Here is a 13136-nt window from a genome sequence, read left to right as displayed (position 1 = left end):
TCCTCCAACAGCTGCTGTAATCTCTCTCTTCTTGTTTATTCTGTTTTTTTATTTTCTCGTTCTTCTTGTTTGTTTTGCTGTTCTTGTATTGCTGCCATCAAATCCGTGAAGCTGTAGTTTGATTTGCCACTTCTCGTTTCCATTTTCTTCTTTTTTTTTCTATCCCACTTCTGACATCAATTTCTTACGTCTCTGGTCGTTTGTTAATTTCCCGTATAATTTCTTTCGGATGAAACTTTTGCTATACAAGTCCTTTCTTAAATAAAACTAGTTTATTCTTTCTCAATGCAACTTTGCAATATACTTAATTTCTACAGTCACTTTTACTTCAACATACGCTATAATTCACAACGATTCAAGCAAATTTACTTATGGTCGCTACCACGTTTGACTCAATTGTCGTCTCTGCCTGTCTGCAATTATCTATGCCGTCACTTGATTTGCCGGCTTATATATACAAAAATAGAGGGCGCGTAGAAAGACTACAGTTGCCAGGAACAGACATGATCTTTCTTGAATCTCATGACGTGTTACTCGTGTCACGTGACTTCCGCTGCCATAACAATATTTTGTAATTCATTATAATTGATAGGTTTAATCATTCTCTCAGTTTTAACAGATTTATAACTTTTTCCATTATACATTATTTAATTGGTACAAAAACCTTCACATATCTATAGGGTTTTAAGTCCCTTTCTTCACACTATGGTAACCTAAATTAATTTAGGTATGTGAATGATGTTATGACATTCCATTGAATTCATTAAAAGATATTATAAATGGGATCAACTTTTTAATGATTGCATATATATGTGAAAGATTCTCTTTTCAATTTTACCTCTAGTGAAAAAGAAAAGAAAACTTTAACTTATACATACAATCAAAAACTCTCACAGTTCGCCGATGTGTTGCTACATTCCATTCTATCCAAATCGAATACATTTGGCTGTAAGGCGCATGCGTGTGGCTTAGCGAGGCAATCAATTACATTATCCGTGTTAGTACTATTTCTAGTTATATCCTATTTATGAACTACGTGCGTTTGGCGAGATATTGTAAGCAATATTGATGATATTTTTTGTTGTTGTTTAATACATTTAGATAAAGTAATTTTATTTGTGTACTTGTTTTAATAAATCCATAAATAATAATATTGTTTCCGTATTTCACTATTGCGAGTTAAGTAAATATTGTTTCTACTACTTTACTAGAGATAAATTGTTCCTATAACGTACAGTTGTGATATTAATCTTTGTAATTGACCATAATTTTGGGCAATTTTTCACCACTGTAAGTATAACTTAAAGTCAAACTACCTATTCATGATACCAGAAAAACACGTAGGTTCAATAATTCTTGATACAAAATGATAAAAACCCTATAAGTTTAACTCAGTATAACTTAAGTTAGAACCCCAGCGCTTTCGAAAGGTGGCAAACTGGGAAGCAGTTAAACTACCTAGACAGCAGGTATGAGATTCAAAAAAAGGAAGAATCTTTTTTATTTGTTAGGGACTGAAACGTAAAATAAAAATAAAACGGCTCTACGAGCAAAGAAATAGTTTAACAACTACAGAAATCCAAAACTACACTTTCAAACAATTGGAATTCGATTTTATCACTTACCAAAAGAAATGTTAATATTAATAAATAAATACCTGGGCAGTACTTGATACAACTGTTAATAAGCTATACCAAATAAATATCGATATTAAGTTATTAATAATGTTAATAAGTAAAAGAATTAAGAAAATGAACCAGAAGAAGAAAAGTCTTAATTCCGAAAAAACACAATATTCAAAAATTGAAAACTTCAAGATCAATAAAAATAGAGACATAGAATCAGTAATAATTTGTTTTCGCTATACATCATGAACTAATTTGTTTAAGTTCAAGGCATGGTTTTTATCTAGTGGACAGACCAGGAGGTTTCATCTCATGTGTCTAACTAATTTATATAATATTTCAACACATTAATATCTGTATGTTATTATTAAGGGATGTTTGTGTCAGTTTCACAATACAAACATACTTGTATTCAATTTGCTTTTGCAAGAAAGTGAGTTAGCACTTTAATGTAACTAGAAAATTCATAGTTGAACTAAATTATAGAATGGTAAACAAATCCATGATAAAATAATAGTAGAATTATCCATCTCGCAAATTTGTGTGAACATAACCCACTGTATGTGTTTATGTAACTTGTAAGTACAAATATCTTGTTGAAATTATTAAGGTATGTAGAAAATTTAGTGGAAATTATAGAAAGACTGAAACTATCAATTATTCAACTCATGAATGGCTTGAAAGTATTTCAGTATTGTCATGTTTCAGTGTACATTTTTATATGAGTAAAAACTTACTCCACAGTCATTATATGCATGTTTAAACTACATAAAAATGTTGATAAAGGCTGTCTTGGTCTTTTACTAGAAATATTGTTTTAAAATCAGTTTATGTTAGATTATGTCACAGTTTTAGTATAAAGATGTGAAAAGACAAGTTTATAATTGGATATGAAAGTTATCAAGATAATGTGAATTTTGCGATTAGTATTTGTTCAAGACTTTATAAACTTTTTTAATAAAATGACTTTCTAATTCCTAACTTATTTTTCTGTAGTCTTAACTGCAAGGTTTGATAAGAATATAAAGGTAAGTCTTGTATTTAATCATGGAAGTATTGAAGATGAAGGTTGAACCCTTTTCTGATGAGAAGCAGGATGCTTTTTTGGATATCAAACTGATGAAAAAAGAAGATGAAAATTCCACAATAACTAGTAGTAAGTCTATATATTTAGTATTTTAAGGTTTTGTCGTCTTTCCAACATAAAGAGTGTGAGTTTTGTAATTTAGCCATGTGTCTGAATTTTCCATCATTGAATCGAAATTTCTTGTTTCTTACAGGACTTTATTTCCTGTCTGAGGGATTTATATTAATAAGTAAAGTATTTGGCCTGTGAATGAGGTTAAATTTTAGTACTAGCATCATACTTACCAACTGTTCTCTACATACCCACTTCTCACATGACTTATTCGTTGTTTTATCAGCTTCTCCTTCTTGAATTAACACCTTTTTTCCCTTGGCTGTGACATAAAGATATCATCCACTGGTCCAGCATAAGACAACTTTAGTTGTTGACCCATTCAACACAGATACACCACAAAATCCTCTCTACCAGAGTAGATAATATCTGTTATATAGAACTAGACAACTTCAGTTGTTGACCCATTCAACACATATACACCACAAAATCGTCTCTACCAGAATAGATATTGATACGTCTCTGGTCGTTTGTTAATTTCCCGTAAAAATTCGTATCGAAGAACTTCAGTGATACAAATCCTTTCTTAAATAAAACTAGTTTATTCTTTCTCAACACAACTTTACAATACACTTAATTTCCACTGTCACTTTAACTTAAACACACGCTATAATTCACAATGATTCATGCACTTTACTTATGGTCACTTCCGCTCACTTGACTCGATTATCTGTCTCTATATCTCCCTATCTGCAATTATCTATGATGTCACTTCTATTCTCTGCTTTATTTGGCGGGCTTATATATATAAAAATAAAAGGTGTCTGGCAAACACTCGAGCCTTCATGATCCTTCAAGAAACTCATCACGTGTTACCAGCATCACGTGACTTCTGCTGTCGTAACAATACTATCTGTTATGTAGAACTAGACAAGTTCAGTTTTCTGAACCATGTGTTTATGTTAAAACTGGATACAAACAGAATAAATGAAAAAATATATTGATTTGCTGTATTAATAAAAGTAGGTAATAAAACATATGATACTGCTGCACATCAGAATGACAATAGTCTTATGTTAGATTATTCTGTCTTAAAATATTTCTGCTTATATTTTTAGAAGCTTAACACTCAAGTTTTTGTGATCATTGCGCTACCTGTATTTTGGGCATTTTTCACATCTGAAGTGCACTTTGTAACTACAATCTAGCAATAATAACATTTTGGACCCAGTAGGGTATTTCAGAAGAGCCAAAGAAAAAATTTAATTTTTATCTGTCACTGCAGAGTTTACTTTGACTTCCAAGTCTAGCCCACAGACATCCTCATATTTTAGTCTTTTGTATGAAGAAGACAATAGGCTGTTGCCTGATGAAGCTGAAGTAATAATGAAGGGATTTTTTGTGAAGGAGTTTATATTGATAGCATTTTAGTTGTAAGACTAAGTTTAGCCAAATTATAATTGAATTCAGCATGATTTTTCAAGAGATTATGTACATAAGATTATTTACCATTGGAATTGTGCTGTATATGAAGGTGTCCAATCTGTTAATGGGTACATCTGGCACCATGTCTGCAGTAGAAACAACTGAGCCATATAAAGTTCATCATTCTTGTATCTTCTTTCTTCCATAAAATCTGGTGACTCTTCCTTGTCCCTTTTCAAACCAGGAATATATTTTGATATCAGTTTATCAGTTTACTTTTTAACTCGGACCTTATAATTATTTTTGTCCTTCCCTTGAGCTGCGAACTGATCAACTGTTCAGTACTTTCCTGATCCCATCATGTTTCCCCTTCCCATGACTGCTGTTGCTTTAGTTCTATGTCAGACTCTGCTGGCATAAGCTATTGAACATAAAAAATAACATTTAAGTTTTGACACCTGTTGTAAGTAAGGCTATTAGTTTATTCATTTAATATTTAGAAAGAAACAGTGAGGAGTTATGAAGTTCACAAACTTGTCTGCTACAGCAGAAGTAGTAGTAGAAAAAGAAAAAAAAGAATATGCCTCTATCACATCTTTTTTTCACTAAAGTTTATGTCTTTGAGAGGAAATTCACAAATAAAGTGTTTGATCGTTATTAAACACAAAGCTATAAAATGGGTTATCTGTGCTCTGCCTGATTGTATACTTATAAGTTGTTTTTTACTAAGTTTGTTTAGTTTATGTTTTTACAGAGGAAGAGTGGTTCTCATGATTTGAAGCTCTCAGGTTCAATTTCCATTTGCTCAAAACTTGCCCACCTTGTTTTCCTTATCAAATGTTACTAATGTTATCTGACACTATCACTACTTCTGAATGGTGACTTAAAAGAAGGAAAGCAGCTGGTAACACCCACAACCAAGTTTTTGTTGATAATTTATTTTTGAACTCCTGACAACAAGGAAGTACACTGACTAAACTGACAAGTTTCATTAATTTTTAAATTGTTGTATAGAAAAAACAAAGACAAGTTACTTACAATATCCACAGACAACGTTTTGTTTTGTTTTTTGCTATGACTTGAGGAACTAATCAATTACTGAGACTGTTGAACAATCAATTAACAAATACTAATAATTCCTAAACTCTAGTTTGGGTAGGCTTCATTTTACAAGTGACGGTCTTTCCACTCAATACAGAAGTAAGATATTGACTGCCTCCAACTTTCTCTACCATCAATACATCCTAATGGAGTTTCGAGCAGTTAAAAGTAGAACCCACAGAGGTGACATCAAAACCAGGAACTTCAGTTTAACATTAGAAATAGCTAAATCATTTAACTTTTAACAGGTTTATTTGATGGCAGAATAAATAAGGAAAAAAGTTTAAATTGGTGTAGTTAGTAACTACATCTAAGAACGTGTTTGAAAATTGCATCTTGAAGGTTTAAATATGAGTGGTTACATGAATTGCTCCTATATTTGAATATCAAAGTATTACCACTGTAGTACCAAAACCTTTCTACTTTCACACTATATCATACAAACTGTCTTAAGTCACTCACGTTACACCAAGGGCTACTTTTATAACAAATTTGGTGCATTACACATACTTTCATAACAAACTAGTTTATCTTTATCACTTGAAGTAGTTTTCTGAAAACCTTTTAAAATGTACTTTACTGGCTATATGTAGTGGGGTTTGGTGTATTATTGTGTTGCTATTTATGAATAATTCAGTACTATGGAATGAATATTTTAACATACTGGTTAAATTCAACAATTGCCAAATCCTAATTTATTTATCAGTTCACATGGTTTTTTTCAAGCCATGGTGAATCCCTAATAATTAAGATCAATTACTCTGGTTGAAAAATAAAATCTGCATAAACTCTCTCTTTTAAGATGATATTCCATTTTTAGGTGATTTTGTCTCACTGTGAAGAAACCATTTAGAGTTGTTGTAGATGTTATTCGATACAGTACCTTTCTCCGCTCAAGTGATTCCAACGTGTCTCTAATGCAAATCATCATGTGTCACTTCTCCACCAATAGGAGCACAGTACACTCACTTGACGCATGTGACTCCCTATACTGAACTATCACTTCTTGTTTGGCAGCGCTTGTATTCAGGCTCAGCTATCGTTACTTCCTGAAGTGACTATAATTTTTTAACATACCCAGTTTTCTTGAATACTACATTAATTCTATCTAATTCTAGTCACCTTTAATTAATACACTTGCTGTTGTCAACTATTGAATCATAAATTCCAAAGTCAATCTCACCACTTCGAGTGTCTCAATTTTGACAGGTGCTTTATCTGGGCCCTGAATTTCCTGGTAGCTTAAACCATGCCCAATTTTCCTGCCTATGTTTTACCCTCGTGACTCTTTTGCAGTATCTTTCCACAATTAATCTCTTGTTTTCAAAGTAATATAGAGGGGTTTTCTGGGGCTTCAGGTGTGGGCAAACCAATGGGAGTTTTCTCTAACATTTATTTGCAGGGAGATTGATCATTACATGGATCAACCTCTATCTCTGGACATTGCCCCATTTCCTCCTGAACCTGTGTAGTCTGACGAGGACTTTGGCTGTCTGTTTCCCCCTCCTGAGTTTGCCGTGCCTTCCCATACTTTTCCTGATGATTCAGTTCGGCCTTCCACGTTTTGTTTAAACTTATTTTTCGGGTATGTGATGTTTTATCCCTCACTCCTATTCCTTTTGACCCACATCTATCTTTAGTGCATGAAAATTCTTCCCAACCCTATTTGGTTTTTCCCCTGACAATTGGGTCCATGCTGAACAATTTGCCTCTCACTTACATGCCTTGTCTCCTACAGGCTTCGGATCAGTCTTCCTATGATTATATTCATGGACTGTCCTTATCTTAACCAGCATCTGTTGGGTTCTGTTTTACCCATTTGGATGGTGGGCCCTGAATTTCCTGGTAGCTTAAACCATGCCCAATTTTCCCACCTATGTTTTACCCTCGTGACTCTTTTGCAGTATCTTTCCACAATTAATCTCTTGTTTTCAAAGTAATATAGAGGGGTTTTCTGGGGACATCCTCTCCCTCTTTACCTCCACGTTGTTTTTCTGTTGTTGGGACTTTCTGGGTCAAGATGCTGTCTTATCAAGGGCCTGTTTACCTGCACTTTATCTCCAGGATTTACATCTGGCTCCATTTTTATGGCATTCCATCTTTGATATGGTCTCGGAGTCTTTGAAATCTTGGGTGGCATCAATCCAACAATGGTCTGCCCTTTCCCATCTGGTAGCCTATTTGTCTCAGTTGGAGACAAGTGTAGCACCAATTTCAATTTCCCATCCTTCCCCTTCCCTCCTTCTCGAGGTGCCACAGCTCAATCTTTTTCCCGATGATGCACGATATGTTGCCAACAGTTTCAGTGACTACCTGGTGAGTTCTGGTCTGGTGGGAGCTTGACTTGCAGCCTTTTTTCATCAATGGCACCCTTTCATCAACAATGTTTGGGTTCTTCAAGTTTTGTCAGAGGGATTTGAGATCCCATTGCTAGTCACGCCTCCCTTGTCCCCTGTACCCATTTCCTTCCCTTCATCTTGGAATCCCATTGTTTGTCAGCATCTATCAGAGGTGGTGCAGGACCTCCTCACTCAACAGGCTATCAAACCTGTTACCCATCATTCACTGGGGTATTACTCCCATCGGTTTGTTGCTCCCAAGAAAACTGAGGACTTGAGACTTGTCATCAATTTATTCTACTTCAATTGCTTTGTTCACCTCATCCGTTTCACCATGGAGTCCTATCTCACCCTCCAGTGGGCATTTTTTCCAGGTTTATGGATGACCAAGATGGTCATCACCAATGCTTATTCCCATCTTTGCACAGTCTCGTACATATCTTCGGTTCGTTCTTCACAGGGTGGTGTACTACTTTCACACCCTATCTTTCAGGCTTACTTCTGCACCTTATTTTTTCTATCGGGTGCTCAGGGCTTTTGCTCATCATCTTCATGCTCTGGGGTTGTGTTTCCATAATTACATGGACAATTGGCTTCTTCTAGCCCATTCCAAATGGGAGTTGGCCAGTCATACTCACCAGCTTCTTCAAGTGGCTGCTTGGTTGGGCTGGTTAATCAAATTGAAGAAGTCATATTTACATTCTACCCAATACCTTGTACCTTTGAGAGTCTTTTTCAACATTCACCTTAGTCAGGCCCAATCTTCTCTCTGACTCTTGTTTTATGAATTGTCAGTTTATCACATCCTGTCTGCTCCCTCACTTTCAGAAAGCTTTTGGGGATGTGGTCTTCTATGACACCGCTGGTCCTCCTAGATCGTGCACACGTGTTCCCAACAGTGGACTCTGCACGATCAATGGAACTTTGCTTGGGATCCCTTGGATGCTCCTATTACACATCCTCCTTCCCTAGCAGATGATCAGACTTGGTGGTTGGACAAGACTCATATATCGGTGGGAGTCACACTTCCTCCTCCTCATTTGCATCCCTTCAAGGCTGGGGTGCATAGGTTGGTCACCAGGAGGCTTGGGGTCATTGGTCTGTAGACTATCAGTCATTCCATATCAATGTCCTAGAGCTTCTAGCTGTCCATCAGGCTTTGGATCACTTCCTCCCTCTAACCAGACATTGTATGGTGATGATTCATTCCGTAAGATCAACAGTGGTGGCATATATCAATGACCAAGGTGGCACCCAGTTGAAATCCATCTGTTTTCATACATTGGATCTCCCCTGTTAGGCCCACATTTGTTTAATTGTGTGTCATATCCCAGTTGCTTTCACTTTATTGGCAGATGGTCTTTCCTGCCCCAACAAGATTTATCTAACAGAGTGGTCCCTCCATCCTCTCGTTTTCTGATTGCATTGTAACCGGTGAGGTTTTCCTCACATCAATGCATTTGCCACCACTCTGAATCACAAGATACCTCTCTTGTGGTCTCCAGTACCTCATCCTCAGGCTTTGGCTATTGATGCCTTAGCCAAGGTTGGTCACACAATGTCCTATATATTTATCCTCCTATCTGATTGCTTCATTGGATGGTTTCCCTAATCCATGCCACTCCATGATAGCTCTTCTGATAGCTCCCTATTGGTCGACTTAACCGTGGTTTCCTCATTTGCACCAACTCCAACTATTCCCTCCTATACCACTTTTCTTATTCTCTGACCTTCTTCGTCAACCTCAGTACTACATCCCACTGTTTATGTCCTCCGTCTACATGCCTGGCTTTTGTCCAGTCCTTGGCAAGGAGATCTGGTTTCTCCCGTCATGTAGCTTTCCATTTGGCTCAATCCAAACGTCCTTCTTTTATGGAAGTATATCAATGGAAGTGGAAAGTCTATCACACATGGTCCCATGCTCGGGGATTTCTAGCTGCTTGACCTACTGTGTCTGGTTTCTCCGAGTTTTTTACGTGGCTTTTCGACCAGGGGTCTATGGTCTCCTCAATTTCATAAATTTCTCATTCCAGACCATACCACCCAAGGACTTCTTGGGTAAAGCAGAAGGAGATAGCAGCCCATCCCTACCATACCTTGATTGAATAAATAGGTATGGTCTGTTTTTCAAAATAGCATTTGTGATCAGTCATTGCACTTTCTCAGGTGATGATATTCATCCAGATTCTCCAATGCATTCTCACCCCATTTCTTCTAGTGGAATATGGGAGTCCTTACCACTTACCAATTCCAAGCCACTGGGGTGATCAACCATGGAGGCACGGGTTCCACACAAAGATGGCTATAACATTCAGTGAAGAGTAGGGCAGTGGTGTTCTGCAGGTGTAGATGACATCATATCCTCCAATTTGCGATAATCAATACAACAGAGTGAGACATCACAATGCAGTTCACCCCTATGATTGGGAACCCTCATCCTACCCTTGCTTGGATGTTGGTACCCCACAGGCAGCTTTTGGATTTAGAATGAACCATTCAACATAAGTCCTCACACAGGTTTTGGTTATCTGTCTTCCTCCCTCTATTTCCTCCATCTGTGTTGTGGGTCACGGTAGTGGTACATGGGATTGTTCCAGTTCTCTCCTTAGCTATCTGTCATTCTCTCTTCTTAAGGGGATGTTATTGCCATTTGGAGGGTCCCGGCCTATTTCATGGTTGGGTGAGTTGATTGAATGCAATAGATATCATTTCGATACCAATGTCAAGTTCCAGAATCGGTAGCTCAGAGTTAATCCTTGTGTCATACCCGGGAATTGGAGTGGTTCTCACTTCCCTGGTTCTTGGGTTTGAGGTGAAGAGGGTTTGATCCTCATCCTACCCTTTCACAGATGTCAATACCCTAACGAGGAGGTTTTGGATATAGTTGACGACTGGCTGATTATGGTCCGCCTCGCCCTAGCCACTCTACACCAAGGGACAGATCCCTGTTTACCCACTTTTCTCATTGTCAGAATGAGTTACAATATCTTTCTCTGGTTAGGATCACTTTCCTACCACATTCTCTCCTACTTGGATGTGCTCCTCTCATTTTTTGCCCTAACATCTTACACATTCCACACATGGGCAAAGAGTATACCTGGCTCAGAAGTGGTGTCGTTCCCCTCTTTAGATATCCCTCTCTCATCTACAGAAGTAATCTTCGGATGCTTTAGGAAGGTATATCTGTCATTCCCTCGCACTGGTCTCTCCTCCTAATCAATGTGGGATTCTATCTCATTATACCTCGTAAGTACCGTTATGATTTTTTATACTGAAAATGTATTTCCGACAGGTGCTTCCCTCCACTCACATATCTTACCTTTCCTTCCCACACACTTACAGTGCTTCAGTTTTCTGCCAAACTTCAAAGTGATAATTTGATAAAAGCACATAGAGGGAGTCACATGTATCATGTGAGTATACTATGCTCCTATTGGTGGAGAGGTGATGCATGATGATTTACATGAGAGACACGTTGGAATCACTTGATTCCAATAGGGGAGAGCAGAAGGCTTGTGGCATACGTAAAGAAATAATTTGCATATAGGGGGCAGCAATGAACAAAAATAGCTAATCTTGTGAGAGGAGGGAAGCACTTATCAGAAATACATTTTCAGTATAGGAAAATTATAACTTCTATCCTCTGTGCTGGTAGAGGGTTGGTTGGTGAGCATGATATGACATCTATCCTCATAGTTTCAGTCAGGATGAGGGTAAACAATCTTCTTACTATAATGGATGTAGGTTATATGTCAGTAACCAAAACTCCTGCTCCATCTATTGAATGGCACCACAAAGAAAAGTTCATAAAATTACTAGCACAAACAGCTGCCTGTAGAGTGGCATTTGTGCCAGTACTGCTTAATTTTCATATTATTCCATTTCTTTACTCAATGTTCCTACTGCAATGACCTTTACATTCTAAGTACCACATGACTCTTTTTAACCTTTCCATTATAGGCTGGGTGGAAACCACCCAGCTCGTAACCAGGAAAGTATCCATGAGAGTAATTGTACTATAATTTTTGAAAATGTATGCAAGTCTTTACAAAATTTTGCAGATTATTAGTAAACATTATAAGGATTTTATACATAAAATATCTGGTTTTTGAATTATGTTTTAAGATTTTTTTATTAAAGATTTGCTCGTGAATTTTTTCTTTCAGAATGTTGATTATCCAGCATACAAAGTAATGTTGATTTTAAGATTCAACATACTTTTCTTTATCTGAAATTTGTGAAGTTTCATTTTTGTAATCTCTGTATCCTTCTAGATAATCATAAAATTTTATATTTAACCTGTTATTTTATCAATATTAACTCTATATGATGTTGATCGATTTGACCGGCCTCGTAACCATCATAGAAATTAGGAAATAAATCTAAATTACCTTTTTTGTTCTAGAATAACTGCAAATTGTAATAGGAAACCACAAATGTTTATTCTAGATAGTTTAAATCTCTTAACAGTATAAATCTATTTATATTTATTATTATTTTTTTATTGATCTTTGAACCGTGTCTGACTAAAAATACCTCAGCAGAAAATTACATGGTGCACTTGCATCAGCATGACCCTATCGAACAGCTTCTGGCATGTATACCCCGTGAAGGTTTTTTATTATTTTCCTTTAATTATCGTACATAACAACTTTCTATTTTTATTTTGTTCTTTACTTTTATAACAATAAACAGTTAAAACAAATGAAAAATTAAAAAAAACTCATAATTTAATATCAAACATTTTTATTTTCAATAAAGCTTTATATTTTATTTATTTTTTGTACTGTAACATTATACTTATTTCTCCAAGTTGTATATTAGTAATCAAAGTATAACGAAAATAATGGTTGCAAAATAAAATGTACAGTATTGTTAGTAACGATTACAAAATTTCCAAGTACTTATGGTCAGAGTTTACTCTCTGACCTTTTCACACTTATTTTCTGTAGTTATTTTATTGCTAGTAGATGAGTTAGAAATTAGAAGAAACAAAATGAATAGTACTCTGTTCTTTTGAGAGTTTCTTCTAATCTTTTTACACCTGTTTCCTACTGTTATTCTACTGTTAGCGGCTGAAGTAGAAACCTGCCGAATGTAAACCAATGAATCATCGTTCCTGTTTAGGTGTTACCATACTTTGATTACTTTGACACCGTCAATATCAAATAAGTTTATGCAGTGCAATTCCCAGAATTTTCCCTGCTTTGAAAACACAGTGGGATAGGATATATCAACTTGTTGACAGTATAATGGTTCATGGCATCCAGATATATGTTTAGAACCTGTCCTTTGCTGAAAGTCAGTTCTTTCCTATGCACTTGTATATATGTAAGAAATTATAAAAGAGGCCTGCTCTTTTAAATACAATATATGGGGCTTGATTGTGATTTAGTGAAGCATAAATTATGTTGAATCTTGTTATAAACAAACCTACATTATTTGTACTTGTAGTTCCAGGAAAAGCTGATTCCTTGGAAGAAAGTTCTCTACATACAATTTTGAAGT

The 13136-nt window shown here is 36.1% G+C and overlaps 1 protein-coding gene and 1 long non-coding RNA gene across 2 annotated transcripts in view; both read left to right on the top strand.

Moving 5' to 3' along the window:
• LOC106469844 (zinc finger protein 214-like) overlaps nucleotides 1-13136 on the top strand; it is a gene marked incomplete at its 3' end in the record, with an annotated part of 55249 nt that overhangs the window by 32645 nt on the left and 9468 nt on the right. The gene's annotated exons all lie outside the window — the stretch shown is intronic.
• LOC111088395 lies at nucleotides 697-13129 on the top strand. The gene is made up of 3 exons (XR_002612923.1): nucleotides 697-1055; nucleotides 2622-2781; nucleotides 13083-13129. It is a non-coding gene; the product is annotated as an uncharacterized LOC111088395 (long non-coding RNA).

The sequence above is a fragment of the Limulus polyphemus genome, unplaced genomic scaffold (assembly GCF_000517525.1).
Source record: "Limulus polyphemus unplaced genomic scaffold, Limulus_polyphemus-2.1.2 Scaffold3680, whole genome shotgun sequence".
NCBI classification, from domain to species: Eukaryota; Metazoa; Arthropoda; class Merostomata; order Xiphosura; family Limulidae; genus Limulus; species Limulus polyphemus.
Note: the sequence above shows the minus strand (reverse complement) of the source record. Positions and strands in the feature narration are given on the sequence as shown.